The sequence below is a fragment of the Triturus cristatus genome, chromosome 7, assembly GCF_964204655.1.
Source record: "Triturus cristatus chromosome 7, aTriCri1.1, whole genome shotgun sequence".
Lineage (NCBI taxonomy): Eukaryota > Metazoa > Chordata > Amphibia > Caudata > Salamandridae > Triturus > Triturus cristatus.
The window spans coordinates 465,446,996-465,461,234 of NC_140590.1; the positions used below are offsets into that span (position 1 = coordinate 465,446,996).

The window sequence follows — 14,239 nt, forward strand, 5'->3', positions numbered from 1 at the left end:
GTGGTGCAGGAAGGCCCGACCGTGGCGCGCGCCGCTGGATGGTACAGTGGGGGGTCCCTACTACCGCGTACTAGAGCCCGGTCAGCACGACAGTTTCATGCTAGATATGCTGCTGCGTTCTCCCTTCCCCTAGAGGTGACTGGGGAGGGGGGACATTGTGCCAGCTAGTCGACATTCTCGCGCGTACCCCACCAGACACTGTACTGACACATTGCATTGTTAATTAGTTTTCTTGAAGTTTGGACGGATGCCCCGTTGGGAACACGCCCTTTTTGTTCTACTGTTCACGGCAGTTACACTGTTCACATGGCAGCGCATTTATATGCTCTCCTGGGTTGGGTGGCCGGCCCCTCGCCCCCCTCCCCGGGTGCGGATGCTCTACTTCCAGCCCGGCTGGTTTTCCCACCTTCACGATGGCGCACACTAATGTTGTGACTTGGAACATACGGGGTATGCACACACCGTCAAAGCGCTACTCCATCTTCTCCTACTTGCAACGCCACTCTGTTGGGATCGCCCTCCTGCAGGAGACGCATATGTCACAGCTAGAACTGGGCAGGCTTTCCAGGCGGTGGAGGGGGCACACATATGGTACCACTTATTCGGCGCACGCGCGCGGCACATTGATATGGGTGCGAGCGGGGGTCCCCTTCCGGTGCGAGGAGGTGGTGGTGGACGGCGAGGGCAGGTACACGCTGGTGCGGGGAAAATTGAACGGGCAGGAGATCTTGCTGGGGTCGATATACGCGCCCAATGTGGATCAGCCGTCCTTCCTGGAACGCCTGACACAGATCCTGCACCCTTATGCGGGGCTCCCCTGGCTACTGGGAGGGGACTTCAATATGGTGCTAGATGTCCAGCTGGACAGATCCTTCCCTCCCCTGCGAGCTGCGGTGGTGGAGTCCAATGCTCGGGCGCTAGGGGACTGGCTTGCGCATTGGGCGCTACAGGACCTGTGGCGCACCCTCCACCGAGAGACAGGATATACTCTTATTATTCGGCGGTGCACGATCTCCACGTCCGGCTGGACAGGTTGGTGGGCTCGCAGTCGCTACTCCCACTCATAGCACGCTCTGAGTATCTGGGCCGAACGCATTCCGACCATAACCCCTTGTGGCTCCAGCTTAGCTGGGTGGTGGAGCGGCAGCCGGTGCCCACCTGGCGGCTTCAGCCGAGCGCGCTTGAGGATCCGGAATTTAGATCTTCCCTTGGCACGGCCATTCTGGCATATTTTGAAGCAAATGAAGGGACTGCGAGTGATACGCTGGTGGAGTGGGAAGCCCATAAGGCGACCATTCGCGGCCACTGCCTGGGGGCTACCTGGAGCATACGCAGGGGCCTCTCGGACTCTCTGACGAGCCTGGAGAATGACCTCCTGCGGCATGAGAGGGAGGGAGAGGGAGGGGGTCGGCACTCACACACCCTGGCAGACCTTCGGGAAAGGCACGCGGACCTCCTGGAGCGGCTCCGGTGCCACAACTACGCTGCGCACACAGCCAGGACGCACGCTAGGGCGGACAGGGCGGGCCGCCTCCTGGCCTGGCTCATAAGGCAGGAGGACCGGCGTGCCCCTATAGGATCGATCCACAGAGCGGATGGCACGCTAGTCCACACACAGCGTGAAATACACCGGGCCTTCGCTGACCACTATAGGCAGCTGTACAAAGCGAGGGGAACTGGCCCCCCGCAGCTTCTTGGGGACTTTCTGGCCTCTGTCCAGCTCCCTGAGGTCACGGCGGCACACAACGGGGAACTCGCCGGACCTCTTTCCCTGGAGGAAATAGGGGAGGCGATTCAGTCGATGGCATCTGGGAAAACGCCGGGGCCGGACGGCCTGCCCGCGGAATATTACACAGCGTACCGCGAGTCCCTGGCGCCACTGCTGAGAGAGCTCTATACCAAAGCACTGGAGGTAGGGTCGCTCCCTCCTTCTATGCGGGAGGCGTTCCTGGTCTCCCTGCCCAAGCCTGACAGGGACCACACAGAGCTGGGCTCCTACCGTCCCTTAGCGATGCTGAACGTGGATTACAAAATCCTCGCCAAAGTGCTGGCGGAGCGACTGGCGCCGGTGGTCCCCCATCTGGTGCACACCGACCAGAATGGCTTTGTCCCGGCACGGTCAACGTCCCTGAACATTCGGCGATACTTCAGGGTAGCAACTGAGGCAGTGCACAGGTGGCCCAGGGCGGGGTGCCTTATCTTGGACTTAGAGAAGGCATTTGACAGCCTGGAGTGGGGTTACTTAGCCGAGGTGCTGCTGCGATATGGGTTGGACCGGGAATTCCTGAAGATGGTCGACCTGTTATACAGGCGACCCACGGTCCGCGTCCGTCTGGGCCCTCACGTCTCGGAGGCGATACCGGTGGGCCGGGGCACCCGCCAGGGGTGCCCGCTCTCCCCGCTCCTGTTCGCCCTGGCAATTGAGCCCCTGGCCGCGGCTGTGCGGGCGACACTGGGAGATGGTCTACAGTTGGGGGACGCAGTCCACCACGTGTCGCTCTATGCCGATGACCTGCTGGTCTATGTACAAGATGTGGGGCGTGTCCCGGAGGAACTGCCGCGGCTGCTGCGGACGTTCGCCGCCATCTCGGGGCTGCGTGTGAACGCAGCCAAATCATGCCTGTATGCCTTCAGCGCCGGTATTGAAGACCCGCGATACTGCCTGGATGGCACGCTGGTCCAATGGAGGGCAGACACCTTCCGCTACTTGGGGATCCAAATCTACCGCTGCCCGGCCGACCTCTTCGATGGGAATCTGGGGAGGGCAGTCACGGCGCTCAGGTCGCAGATACGCTTCTGGAGCGCACTCCCACTGACGATCACGGGCAGGGTGGCGCTGGCCAAAATGGTCATGCTCCCCCGCCTCCTGTATTACTTCGCCAATCTCCCGATGTACATCTCCCCCGCATTTTTTGGCAAGCTTAGTCAGCTACTGCGGGACTTTGTCTGGGGTAATGCCCGACACAGGCTGGCGCTCGCGAAGTTGTATCTGCCAACAGACAGAGGTGGTCTAGCCGCCCCTTGCTTTGAGCACTACTACCTGGCCGCTCAACTGCAATGGGTGGCCCGCTGGCTCGCTGATAGGGGCAGGGATGACACGGCCTCGGAGTTGGCACCCTATTCACTGGAACGAATAACCAGGTCCTTCCATCCCCTTCACGGGGTCGCGCGTCCGCTGCCACTCCTCCTGGAAGTGGCGCACAGGTGTTTCCGGAGGGCCTTGTTCCTCACGCGTGCTGTTGTCCCGTATGCGCCGGCAATACCACTTGAGGGCTCCCCTGGTGGAGGAGGGGTACTCACGGCCCCCATGCTGGCAGATTGGTGGGGGGCCGATGTGCGCACGTTGGGAGACCTGTACCGGGAGGGCGAGCTCATACCATACGAGACCCTGGTATCGGAGGACGGGCTCCCGCCCGTGGGGTTCCTGACGCATCGCTCGCTGATAGCGAGCGTGACCGCCCAGTGGGGAGATATGGCCTCGGAACCCACCCTGCATCTGACCATGCAATACTTGCATGTTATGGGGAGAGGAGGGCACTTGATCCGCTGGTTCGCAGCCTCACTGAGGGAGCTGTCGTCCGTCAGCCTGGACCGCCTCCGCGCTAAGTGGGATCTGGACCTGGGCAGACCGATAGAGGACAGGGAGTGGGAAAGGATACTCAAGGGCCCGGTGCGTATACCCCGAAACTTGCGGTTCCGCCAAATCCAGTTATTTATTGTGCACAGAGCTTACCTCACGCCGGAGTTAATCAATCGGTATTTTCACCGTACAGACGCAGTGTGCCCTAGATGTAGTGAGCCGGGGGCGGGTTTCCTACACATGCTGTGGAGCTGCTCACGGCTGGGTGTCTACTGGAGATCGGTCAGTGGGCTGCTACTAGAGAGTGTGGGTCGCAACATCCCATTCGACTGGCCCGAACACATATTGCACCACTTTAAATGACCGCGTAAGGATAAGGTGACGTCTCGATTCATAGACCTGGGGCTAGTGGTAGCGGCACGACTCATCACGAAACGGTGGAAAGCGCATGACCCGCCGCGCGTGCAGGCTTAGAACACCTCATTTCAGGCATGGGCCGGGGCGGAGGGGACCGCCATCCAGAGGGAGGAAACATTGGGCCTGCGGAGGGAACCCATGGCGGACCGCTGGAAGCAGCTGTTGGGGAAGCTCAGACGCCTGAGCGCGGAGAGTGGTGCGGAGTTGCAGGGGGCGGCCGACGGAGCTGATGTGGGTGGGGGTGGTTCGGGGGATGCCCCCCTGCCATGCTGACATGCCCCCGACTGCTTCCTCCCTTGGCGCCGCGACACCCACACTTGCATAGCGCTGGTCACGGCCGGGGCACACACACACACGGGGGTCCCTGGGGGGGGGTGTGGAGGGGCGGGGGTCTTGCCGACAACTGGGAGGGTATTGAGCCTGTATGTACAGTTTATGCTGCCATTGTTAAGGTTTTGTTCTGTATAATCTTTGGGCCTTGCGGGTATTTTGCCTGTTCTTCACTACCTGAATGAGGCGGGAAGCACCCGCGCATAGCCACGGAACCTAGCTGAGGTACGGTTAATACTGTTACTTCTGTTGAGACTACTTCGGGACTGTCAAAGAGACTGTAGTTGGCTCCGCTGGGGGCAGTGCTCACACATAAGCCTGATTGCAAGCCATGACGTAGTAGTTATTGATTCTGTTGCGGGGTGCTCCCCCACCCATGCTATCAACTCTCTGCTTACCTATTGTGTCATTTGCCAAAGAATGTTCTTGTTTTAAAACAATAAAAACAGATTTAAAAAAAAAAAATGATATAGGCAAAACCTATTGCATTTACCAATGCTTGTTTTCTGGCATATGCAATGTCTCCACTGTACTGCATGTTATACTAGAGAAGTGTTGGCATAAGGTGCTGGAGTTCACTTGAAGCAGGCAGAACACAACCATCTTCAAAGCTGTCCTCATCTATCATGATTTTGATCATACAAAAGTCTCTGACACAAGGTTGGTGCCACTTGCAACAGCAATTACATAACACTTAGAAAAAGTTGGTGCGACATGCATGAGAACTTTTCACAGATTGTTGAGGGTTACCCACCAGTATGCTCATTCCCTTGTTAAAAACTTGAAATAGGCTAACGGCACTCAAGAACCAATTTGGGTTGCAGAAAATAGAAATACTGCCTGGCTGTTGCAACTGGACTTACTAATACCTGCCAGAGGAACTCTGTAAGGCTTTTTGGTTATTCCCCTAACTTATATATCTGTGCCCAACACTTTGATTCAGAACCTTGAGAGCCAGATTACAGACCGCTAGAGGAGCCTGCTCCAAGGACCTCTTGGCTAATATGTTGCAGGAACCTGAGGCAGTGGTGGCTAAAGAGAACCTGCAAAAGGTAGCCTGAGTTTGGCAGAACAAGTCCAGTAGATCTGCAGCAAAACTGGGGTCTTAGAAAACTACCATTACCTTTCCAATCATCAATGCAGCACAAATATCCATGTGGTGCATCCACAGGAATGCTTCCAACTACAGAAACATGAGCTGTTTCGACAAGTTTCAGCCGCCGGGATGACTTCTTCAAGCCCGAGGTCCATACCAGTGGTTGGCTAGATCCACATTTCACTTTGGCTCGATTGGCCTGCACTGCTCTTCAAATTGTTAAAGCCAGAACTACCACCACATGCAGGCCTTTGATGATATAACTTAAAGCTACACAACACCGGATTTGAATCAATAATGACAGGCATTTTCTGTTGAATTAACCCCAAAGATTGTGATTTGAACTGAAACATTTCAAGACAGAACATAGACTTGGAACTTAAAAACCTTTCTCCTTCCATTGATGTCCCTTCCAGACCTAAACCTGTCTTCATACATTTTCTTCCCCTGATTTATGTGAACTCCTATTTGTGTTTCTACCTGTACTTACTTTAATGCTAATGTAAAGTATTGTCCGTGCATATGGGTCCACACCACTCAGTAAAAAAGCTTTAAAAAAAAAAATAAACAATGATTCTTTGCACTGATTTCCCCTTGTTCAGGGTGAACAGCCATTAGTACGCGGCTGTTTGTACGCATGCCATTACTTCGCAAGCGTTACTACGCTTGCGATGTAACAACGCATACCATCAGTACGTATGCTGTTACTTCGCAAGCGTTGTTACAACGCATGCGTTGTAATTGTATGCGCTATCGCTATCGCCATCGTTATATTTAAGGCGCATCCGTTTCCAGACGCATCCTTTTCCAGACGAGGCAGGAAGCCGGAGCAGAGAGGAACCACGTGAGACGAGAGGGACCACGAGGAGAGACAGGTAAGTGGGGCTGTGTAGTTTTCAGGGTCATGCAGGGGGTAGTGCTTAAGGTTGTAGTGTTGTGTTTGTGTAGTGTAGTTTACAGTAGTGTAATTGTGTTTAGGGTAGCGTAGGAGGTTGTGAAGGGTAGTGTTTGAGAGTAGGTAGCGTACAGGAGTGGGGGAAGGGGAAAGGTCGTGCAGGGGATAGTGATTAAGGGTAGTGTCGGGGGGTCATGCAGGGTAGTGTTAGAGTGTAGGGTCAGAAATGGAGGAAGAGGGAAGGACGTGTAGGGGTAGTGGTTTAGGGTAGTGTTGTGGTGTTTGTGTAGTGTAGGTTAGTGTTTTAGAGTTTAGGGTAGTGTCGGGGGGTCATGCAGGGTAGTGTTAGAGTGTAGGGTCAGGAAGGGGGTAAGGGGGAAGGGCGTGTAGGGGTAGTGTTTTAGGGTAGTGTTGTGGTGTTTGTGTAGTGTAGGTTAGTGTTTTAGGGTAGTGTCGGGGGGTCATGCAGGGTAGTGTTAGTGTAGGGTCAGGAATGGGGGAAGGACGTGTAGGGGTAGTGTTTTAGGGTTGTGTAGTGGTGTTTAATTAGTGTAGGGTTTGGGGGTTAGGGTAGTGTTGTGATATAAATAGTTAATAAAAAAAGTGTATAAATAGTGGAAGGACTTTGATAAAAATGACAATATGCTGGTACAATTTAGTTTGAAAAGATATTGTTTTTAAAACATTAAGCAAAATTCAATTGTTAAAAAAAATGTTATATGCGTGTAATGTTCGTTTTTTAGCTCTGAATAAATTTTTTTTAAAGAAAAAAAGAATAGTTGATTATCGGATTTAAAAATTATTTAAAAGATGACGGACATATTAATTTTGAAAAAAGATTTAAATTAGTGTGTATTTAAGAAAATAAGTCGTGAATTTTATTTATTACCGAATAATAAATTAATAGTCGATTTAAAAAATTAATCCCCCACCCAAAACCCATATTTCCTTGTCATCCCGACACAGGGCATTGGTTAATATTTAAAAAAAATTATAATTATTACGAGGAAAAAAAGCGTGTCATTGGCATGCGTAGTAATAAAATGCGTTGAAAAAGCATATTTAGTACTTTTCAAAGCAGTTGAGAAATAAAAGCATGCGCAGTAGAAACCTGCGAAGTAATGGTCTTTGCAAAGTAAAAACGGCGAACTAAAAACATGCGAAGTAATGGTTTGCGTAGTAACGTCATATATTCCTTGTTCAGCCCATAATTCCTTGGAATGGTATAGTATACTGGTGTGGGTCCTGACCTCTGCTGAATCTTTATTGTGGTTTCAAGCCCGCTCCCTCTGCCTACCTGTGCATCTTACCTTAGGGCTTCAGGTAAGTAATTGGGGAGGGATGGGCTCCGAGACAAATTACCATAACCAAACACCTAGAATGTGCTTCACAGTAAATAAAATCACTAAATAAATATTACTTTGGCCACCAGGTGTGAAGAGCTAGTGGCCAACATGCCACCACATTAGAAGAGGTATTTCCCATAAAACCAATGCTACTAATTCTATGTGTGTATACAGATCTTAAGATTGACATTATCACAGTCCAAACCGGGGTAGTGATACTGGAAGTGCTTACACAGTGCCTCCCCGTTATAGATCTGAAACTGAAGCCCATGTCTTGAAGAAGCATCTCATACGCAAGTGAACAGCTCTACTTTTCCAGGACCTAAGATGTTATATGAAAAGGGTAAATTATAAATGCCGCCCATACTCTTGTATTAAATCACTACCCTGTACAGCGTGTTATAACTACGTTTGTAATATACCCACATACATGTGTTTATCTTTTCTTAGTAAGCCCAAGTAACCAATGGCGGAGTTGGGCCGGCAAACACAAGTGATGCTTGTTGCTGCATCCTCTGAAACTAGTGCGCGCAAAAACAGCTTCAGCAGCCCACAGTAGTGCGATCTTCAGTCTGGGTACCTGGTTATCCCTAGGCTTACTGTTAATACTTCAGAGGATTTATTGTGAATCTGAGATGGTTGCTTTGTCGGGAAGTCAGTGCTGTGGTCTATCCTAGAACTGTCCCCTTGTGGAATGAGCTGGACAGCTGTAGGTCCTGAACTCAAAGAAAACACTCACAGTTTCTCAAGACAAACAATATGCACCATCCAACATGCTGATAATTGCAATTATTTTGCAGCTAGAATATTGCCGTTTTTAATTTGGATTCATTGAGCCACATGTGCTCGAATTATTGGTGTACTACCTACGTTTAAAGAGTTAGCAAAACCAGAGGGTCACCCACTGGACAGGAACAAGGACGCAATCCATTGCCTTGAAACTGAATACCAATTTACCTTCATTTAAAATGTCAGTTGTCCCTGCTCCCAATGCTGCCTCTGCAGTCTCCATGCCACTGCCAGCCTCAAGGCACCTACTGTATTACTGCAGTGAGTCTCTACTGGAATCCAGCAAACAACTTCTAGGCTTAGTGTAGACAAAGTCAACTCTGGCAAAAGCACTGAAAATCTAAATGTTGAAAACTATGGCAAGGGACTATTATTCACTGCTTTATATTTTGGCACAGACATTATTGTAATGTGGTAGGAAACACGCAAAGTAGTATTTGCCTTTAAGGCATGGGCAGAGGAGAAAGTAACCATAAATTATGCAAAACAAATATTTTCAAAAGGGTCCAATACTTCTTAAACTTTAAGAAAAAAAAAAGAGACGGGAAGAACCTCTAAGGAGAAAAGAGCCTTTAGAATGATGACCGTAATCGCTTGCCAAATCTAGATTACATGCGATAAAAAAGGAGGTAATAAATAAGCAAACAAAAAAAAATCAACTGCACTTGGGGGGAAAAATAACCTCGAGGCGCTATACTCCACAATTGTATTAGGTTTGTTTCAAGTGTTTGAGTCTGTGTGGTCTTCTACCCAAGCGGCTGAATACTTTCACGTCTTCCACTTGTATATTTGCCTTCTCAATTAAAAGAAAACCTGTTTGGTTAAAACAAAATGTTCTAGGACTACTGTTTATTGAAAGCAAACAGTTTAAAATAGTCTCTAAGTAGCGGCCTTAGGGATGTTATGAGAACTCCAAATAATGTAAATGGTGTCAGACTCGCCCGGGGTATTTAAGAAACAGGAAATATGTCTTGCCGCGGCCTGAGAGTCACTAGAATTATTAAGTACAGAAATCCTTCCCTCAAGGGCTCGTTTTCAGGGCCCTACTGCACCAAGAGTCGTTGGCTTATCAAAGGTCATTTTGAGGGGGTAGATGTGTCCATACACAATAAGTCTCAATGAAAAAGTGAATCAAACACTGGTTCCTGTACCTAAGACCTCTTTTTACTAATGCTCTGCGGAGTGGGTGGGAGGGGTGGTGGTTGGGGTGGTGGGGGGAGGGGGGGGGAGTCTATATATATATATATATATATATTGCAGCCAGTAACACCTAAAACATGAGCATGGAACTTATTGCGCCCCAAAATGGGTAATAGATTATAGATTTTGGTTCTGTCACCACCAGGGCCCGCTTTAGACCTGCTGGTGCCTGGTGCGACAGTCTTTATTGGCGCCACCCCTTACCTCCTCCTGCATGAATTCCCTCACTACCGCTCTCCAACAGTGTCCCTCACCTCTCCATTGCCCCTCTCTGACATACATTTCATTTTTTTAAAGCGCTACTCATAGTTTAATCGCAGTGTTGTGATCTGCATGGTACACATTTTTTGCAGCATGCACATTAACCCTCTGCACTACTTTGTGATGAGTAAAAACTGCCACTAGACAGAATTTCGATATGTCATCAGCAGTACCATTAACCACCAGAGTTATCTTGACATTTTTACTGCCTGAAAACTGCAGGACACACAAGTAAGTTTACTTGCTTTTAAACCCATAAGTTATTTTTAAACACAGCGCACCCCACAAAAGTCAGCACCAGGTGAGGCTGCGCCGGTCGCACCAGCCTAAGCCAGCCCTGGCCACTACCAAAACCAACATGTACCTGTAACTAACAGGCATCTTCCACTGATAAATGTTGATAGGTTTGGACTGCCCCAAACAACCTGAGGGACAAAGTGTGGGGGGGAGCGGGGGTACATTTAAATCGCTCTATGAATTTCTGATGCAGGAAACACTGCCGGACTTGCGATTCCAATATACGTGGCAAAAGTAGATACTGTACATACAGGGATTGTACAGGCACTAGTGGAACTCCATTGGCTCCACTTGCCAGCCCGCAACATCTTCATAGACATCTACATCATTTACAAAACCATCACTCCCTCCTGTTTATCCTGCAGACAAGCTAACCATCGCTGGTGATTCTCGGCACACCAGGAGTCAGGACACCATTAGACTGCATACTAAGAAGCGTAAACAACAGAAACATTACAAAGCAGCTTTTCTATCCAATCCAGGATCTGGAACAACATCCCCAACAGACTGCCTCAACACTGCACGAATTTAAGAAAAATTTAAGATACACTTTTTTAAAGAACATTAGAGTGCAGTAACAATCCAGAAGCAAGCTACCTCTCTTATCACTCATTGACTTTGTGCTTGTCTTTGACTCTGTATAGGGCTCTGCTATCCTTTGGCTAGGTATGTACTGTATATACATACACAATCACAGGTTTAGTATGGATTGAAGGCATTTCTGGGAGGGACAGTGAGCAGAAGGAGATGAATATTCACAAGCTCATGAATTCACCTTTCTAATGCAAGTAGTTTCCCACGATGGTACAAGCCATACTTTTGCTCCTATCAAAAGCATGATTAAGTGGATGGGAAAGAAAAGGCTGTACCAACATACTTATCTGGGGTCATGTAAAAGGAATTTATGAACAAAATCTGCGGCCTGGTTACATCATTGCCTTCTCCTGTTATTACCCGATGATCCCTGCTGTCTATACCAAATAAGCGAGTGTGCAGATTAGCTGCAGGGCATTCACAAACAGACAAAAAAGGCTAATACTGTCTCATTACTTTTAATATTCCAAGAGATGCTCAACTCATTTGCCTCTCCTTCTGCTATGTCACTTCACTTTGAACCAAGATGACAGATCTTCTTTGGGACAGAGACTAATTCCAAATTCCTTGGAGAGAGCTTTTCCCTTTTTACACTGGTAAAAGAGTGGCATTGGTCTCATTCTCAGTGTGACATAACACAACAAATGCATCCACTCACATCTCCACTATCACATTGAGCAATTTCATCTTCTTGACCAATGCCAATCTGGCTTCTGACTGCACCATAGCACCGAAACGGCCATGGTCCATATTGTGGTCCATATTGTTGACGATGCCCTATGCGCTCTCGACCTTATTGAAACCTGCCTTTTAATCCTACTAGACTTGTCGGTGGCTGTCAACATGGTCAATCATGATACCCTAATGAACCTACTAGAACACAGGATGGGTCTCTCTGGCACTGAGCTAAAATGATTCTCCAACTTCCTTCATAACAGATCTCAGAGCATCCTAATCAACCACTCCCTCTCCGATGAGTCGCCAGTGTCACTAGGCGTACCTCAAGGTTCTACTCTCTCCAAGACATTGTTTAACCCATTCATGGAGCCATTAACTGAAATATTTTAACCACATTTCCTACTACATGTACGCAGATGACACTGAACTTTCCCTAAATATCGCTTCTCCCGAAGACATCAATATCCTCAACAACACCCTGACTAACATGCAGCATTGGCTGACTCGCAAGCACCTCAAACTCAATGCTCTTAGGACAGAATGCTTATTGATCTCACTACCCGTAATCGCCCTTAGGATCAACGACTGGCTCCTACATCTTACTACGTTGAACTGTACCCCACACATCATTGACTCCTAGGAAATCGCTATGTATTATCTTGGACAATGCCCTCTCCATGAAAAGGTTCGTCAGTACAGCCACCAGAGGCGCCATCCTTCAATTACAAGCAATAAGGAAACTAAAACGATTTTTCCCCCGGCAGACCTCAAACAGCAGTACGAGGTCTTGTCTTATCAAAATTTGACTGCCGTAGCGTTACTCCTGTGGGCCTCCCTAAAATAACACACTTGCAAAGTTAAAAGCCACTATGAATGTGGCAGATAGGCTTATCACCGAATTAAAGAAAAGGGGTCACATCACCCAGACGTCCAAGCTCTGAAATGGCTACCCTTTGAGGCTAGGATTCATTTCAAAATTGCATGTATGACCCATAAAGCATTGCACCACAATACGCCTTCGTACTTGACCCAGAAACTGACCCTATCTCGTAGTAAAAGATCCTACAGAAGCACAAGCTCTCTACTTCTAATACCACAAAAATTCGCAAAATCTGCAGTAGAATCTCCAGAATTGCCCCCAATATGTAGAACTCTCTCCTGTCAAAGATCAGATGCAATCCCTCCACATCCTTCTTCAAGAAAGAAGTACAAATTCTACTACTCAACAAATCCCCTTCAGACCTTCCTCCCCCCTGGAGAGACTCTTTCCTGCTGGCCTAGCGTTGCTACCTGCTCACTCCTTTGCACACATCCCTGATAATCATGAAATCTTCCAGTTCTTCTAGCCTACTTCAACCCTCCTTTTGGTCATCCTCAACCCGTTCTGATGCCCATCGGACATTGCCTATGCCAGTACCTCTTATGGTCCTTGTGTTCCATTCTCTCCTACTAACTTTTTCCTTGCAAATATTGGCCTCATGCCTGACTACAATGAATTTGTTTCTATATTTTGCTTACCGCTCTGCACTCTTATCCCTGCACCGTTTGACACTCATCGAATTCTACTCAGGCCATGCCTGTTGATTAACTTTATGTTCTTTTCTCCCTTGCTCCTGTACACAGACCCCTCTTGACTTATAACATGCTTTATCATATTGCCTACCACTTTTTCGTAATTTTTTTATCATACCGCCCTTGTTATTCTTGTAATGCACTCGCTCACCCGATATAAAACTCTAAAAATACAACAACAACAAAAAATAGATTTCTTTGGAGATACTAAAGGCAAATGGACAGACATATCCGGAAAATAGGTAACTGACTGTTAACCAACCATGTGCAGATTTCTATCTATAGCTCATTTTGTAAAATAAAGCTCTTGGCAAGGCAGAGAAGAATAGTTGAGCGATTCACCTCAGAACATGAAGGGTTTTCTGAACTGAACCAATTATTGATACACCAGAGCAAGAGGCTCTCACTTAGTTATATCATTTACTTAATCACGAGCTGAATGAGAAAGGTTTTTTTTAAAGTAGCTCACAATATTAAATATAACATTCCAACATAAAAAGGCAACATCCAAAATCTAAATCACCAAACATATTTTCATTTGAGGCAATTTAAAATTTCAATTTCTGTAATATACGACAACAGGTTGCTCCAGAGGGAACTTGCATAAAGCAAGAGTGCTAAAGAGTGAGTGGGTAAGAGAGAGAATTAGAAAACATAGTAATACAAAGATTTGTTGATTAACAAAAGGGGGGGATCGGTCATAATTTACCGTCCAAAAACAGAGCCTGGTCACGTTCACAAGTTACAAAATTACATTTATGTAATTAGAAAACCGAAACCAATTAATGGTCTAGCACAATAGGAAGTTGCGTGTCCCAGGCGATTGAGGGAGGAAGGCGTCGACGTTTCGACCCGTCTAGGTGGCCTTAGGGGAGGTTTGAACCTTGGCCGTGCAGGTCTTCATCAGGACCAGAAGGGCAACCTGAGTGACTCCTAGACTTAATCGTGTGCCAATCTGGGGGCCTGAATTTAGAATACTTCTGAGCCTTGGAAGTAATTCCTCAATCTAATGCCCTTTTCATTTATTGACAGCTTGGCATTTAATCCAGCATCATAAGAGACACATATACGGTTCCTTACGACTCCAGGTAAACACAGTGATACCTCCACTTAAGTTTTACAATTTGGTATGGCAGGCTTATTTTAATGGAGTGATGTCTTATATAATTTTTCAGACATTAATC

General features: G+C 48.0%; 1 protein-coding gene across 1 annotated transcript in view; it reads right to left on the minus strand.

The window, feature by feature from the left end:
• QTGAL (queuosine-tRNA galactosyltransferase) overlaps positions 1-14,239 on the minus strand; it is a 2,029,717-nt gene that overhangs the window by 187,679 nt on the left and 1,827,799 nt on the right. The gene's annotated exons all lie outside the window — the stretch shown is intronic.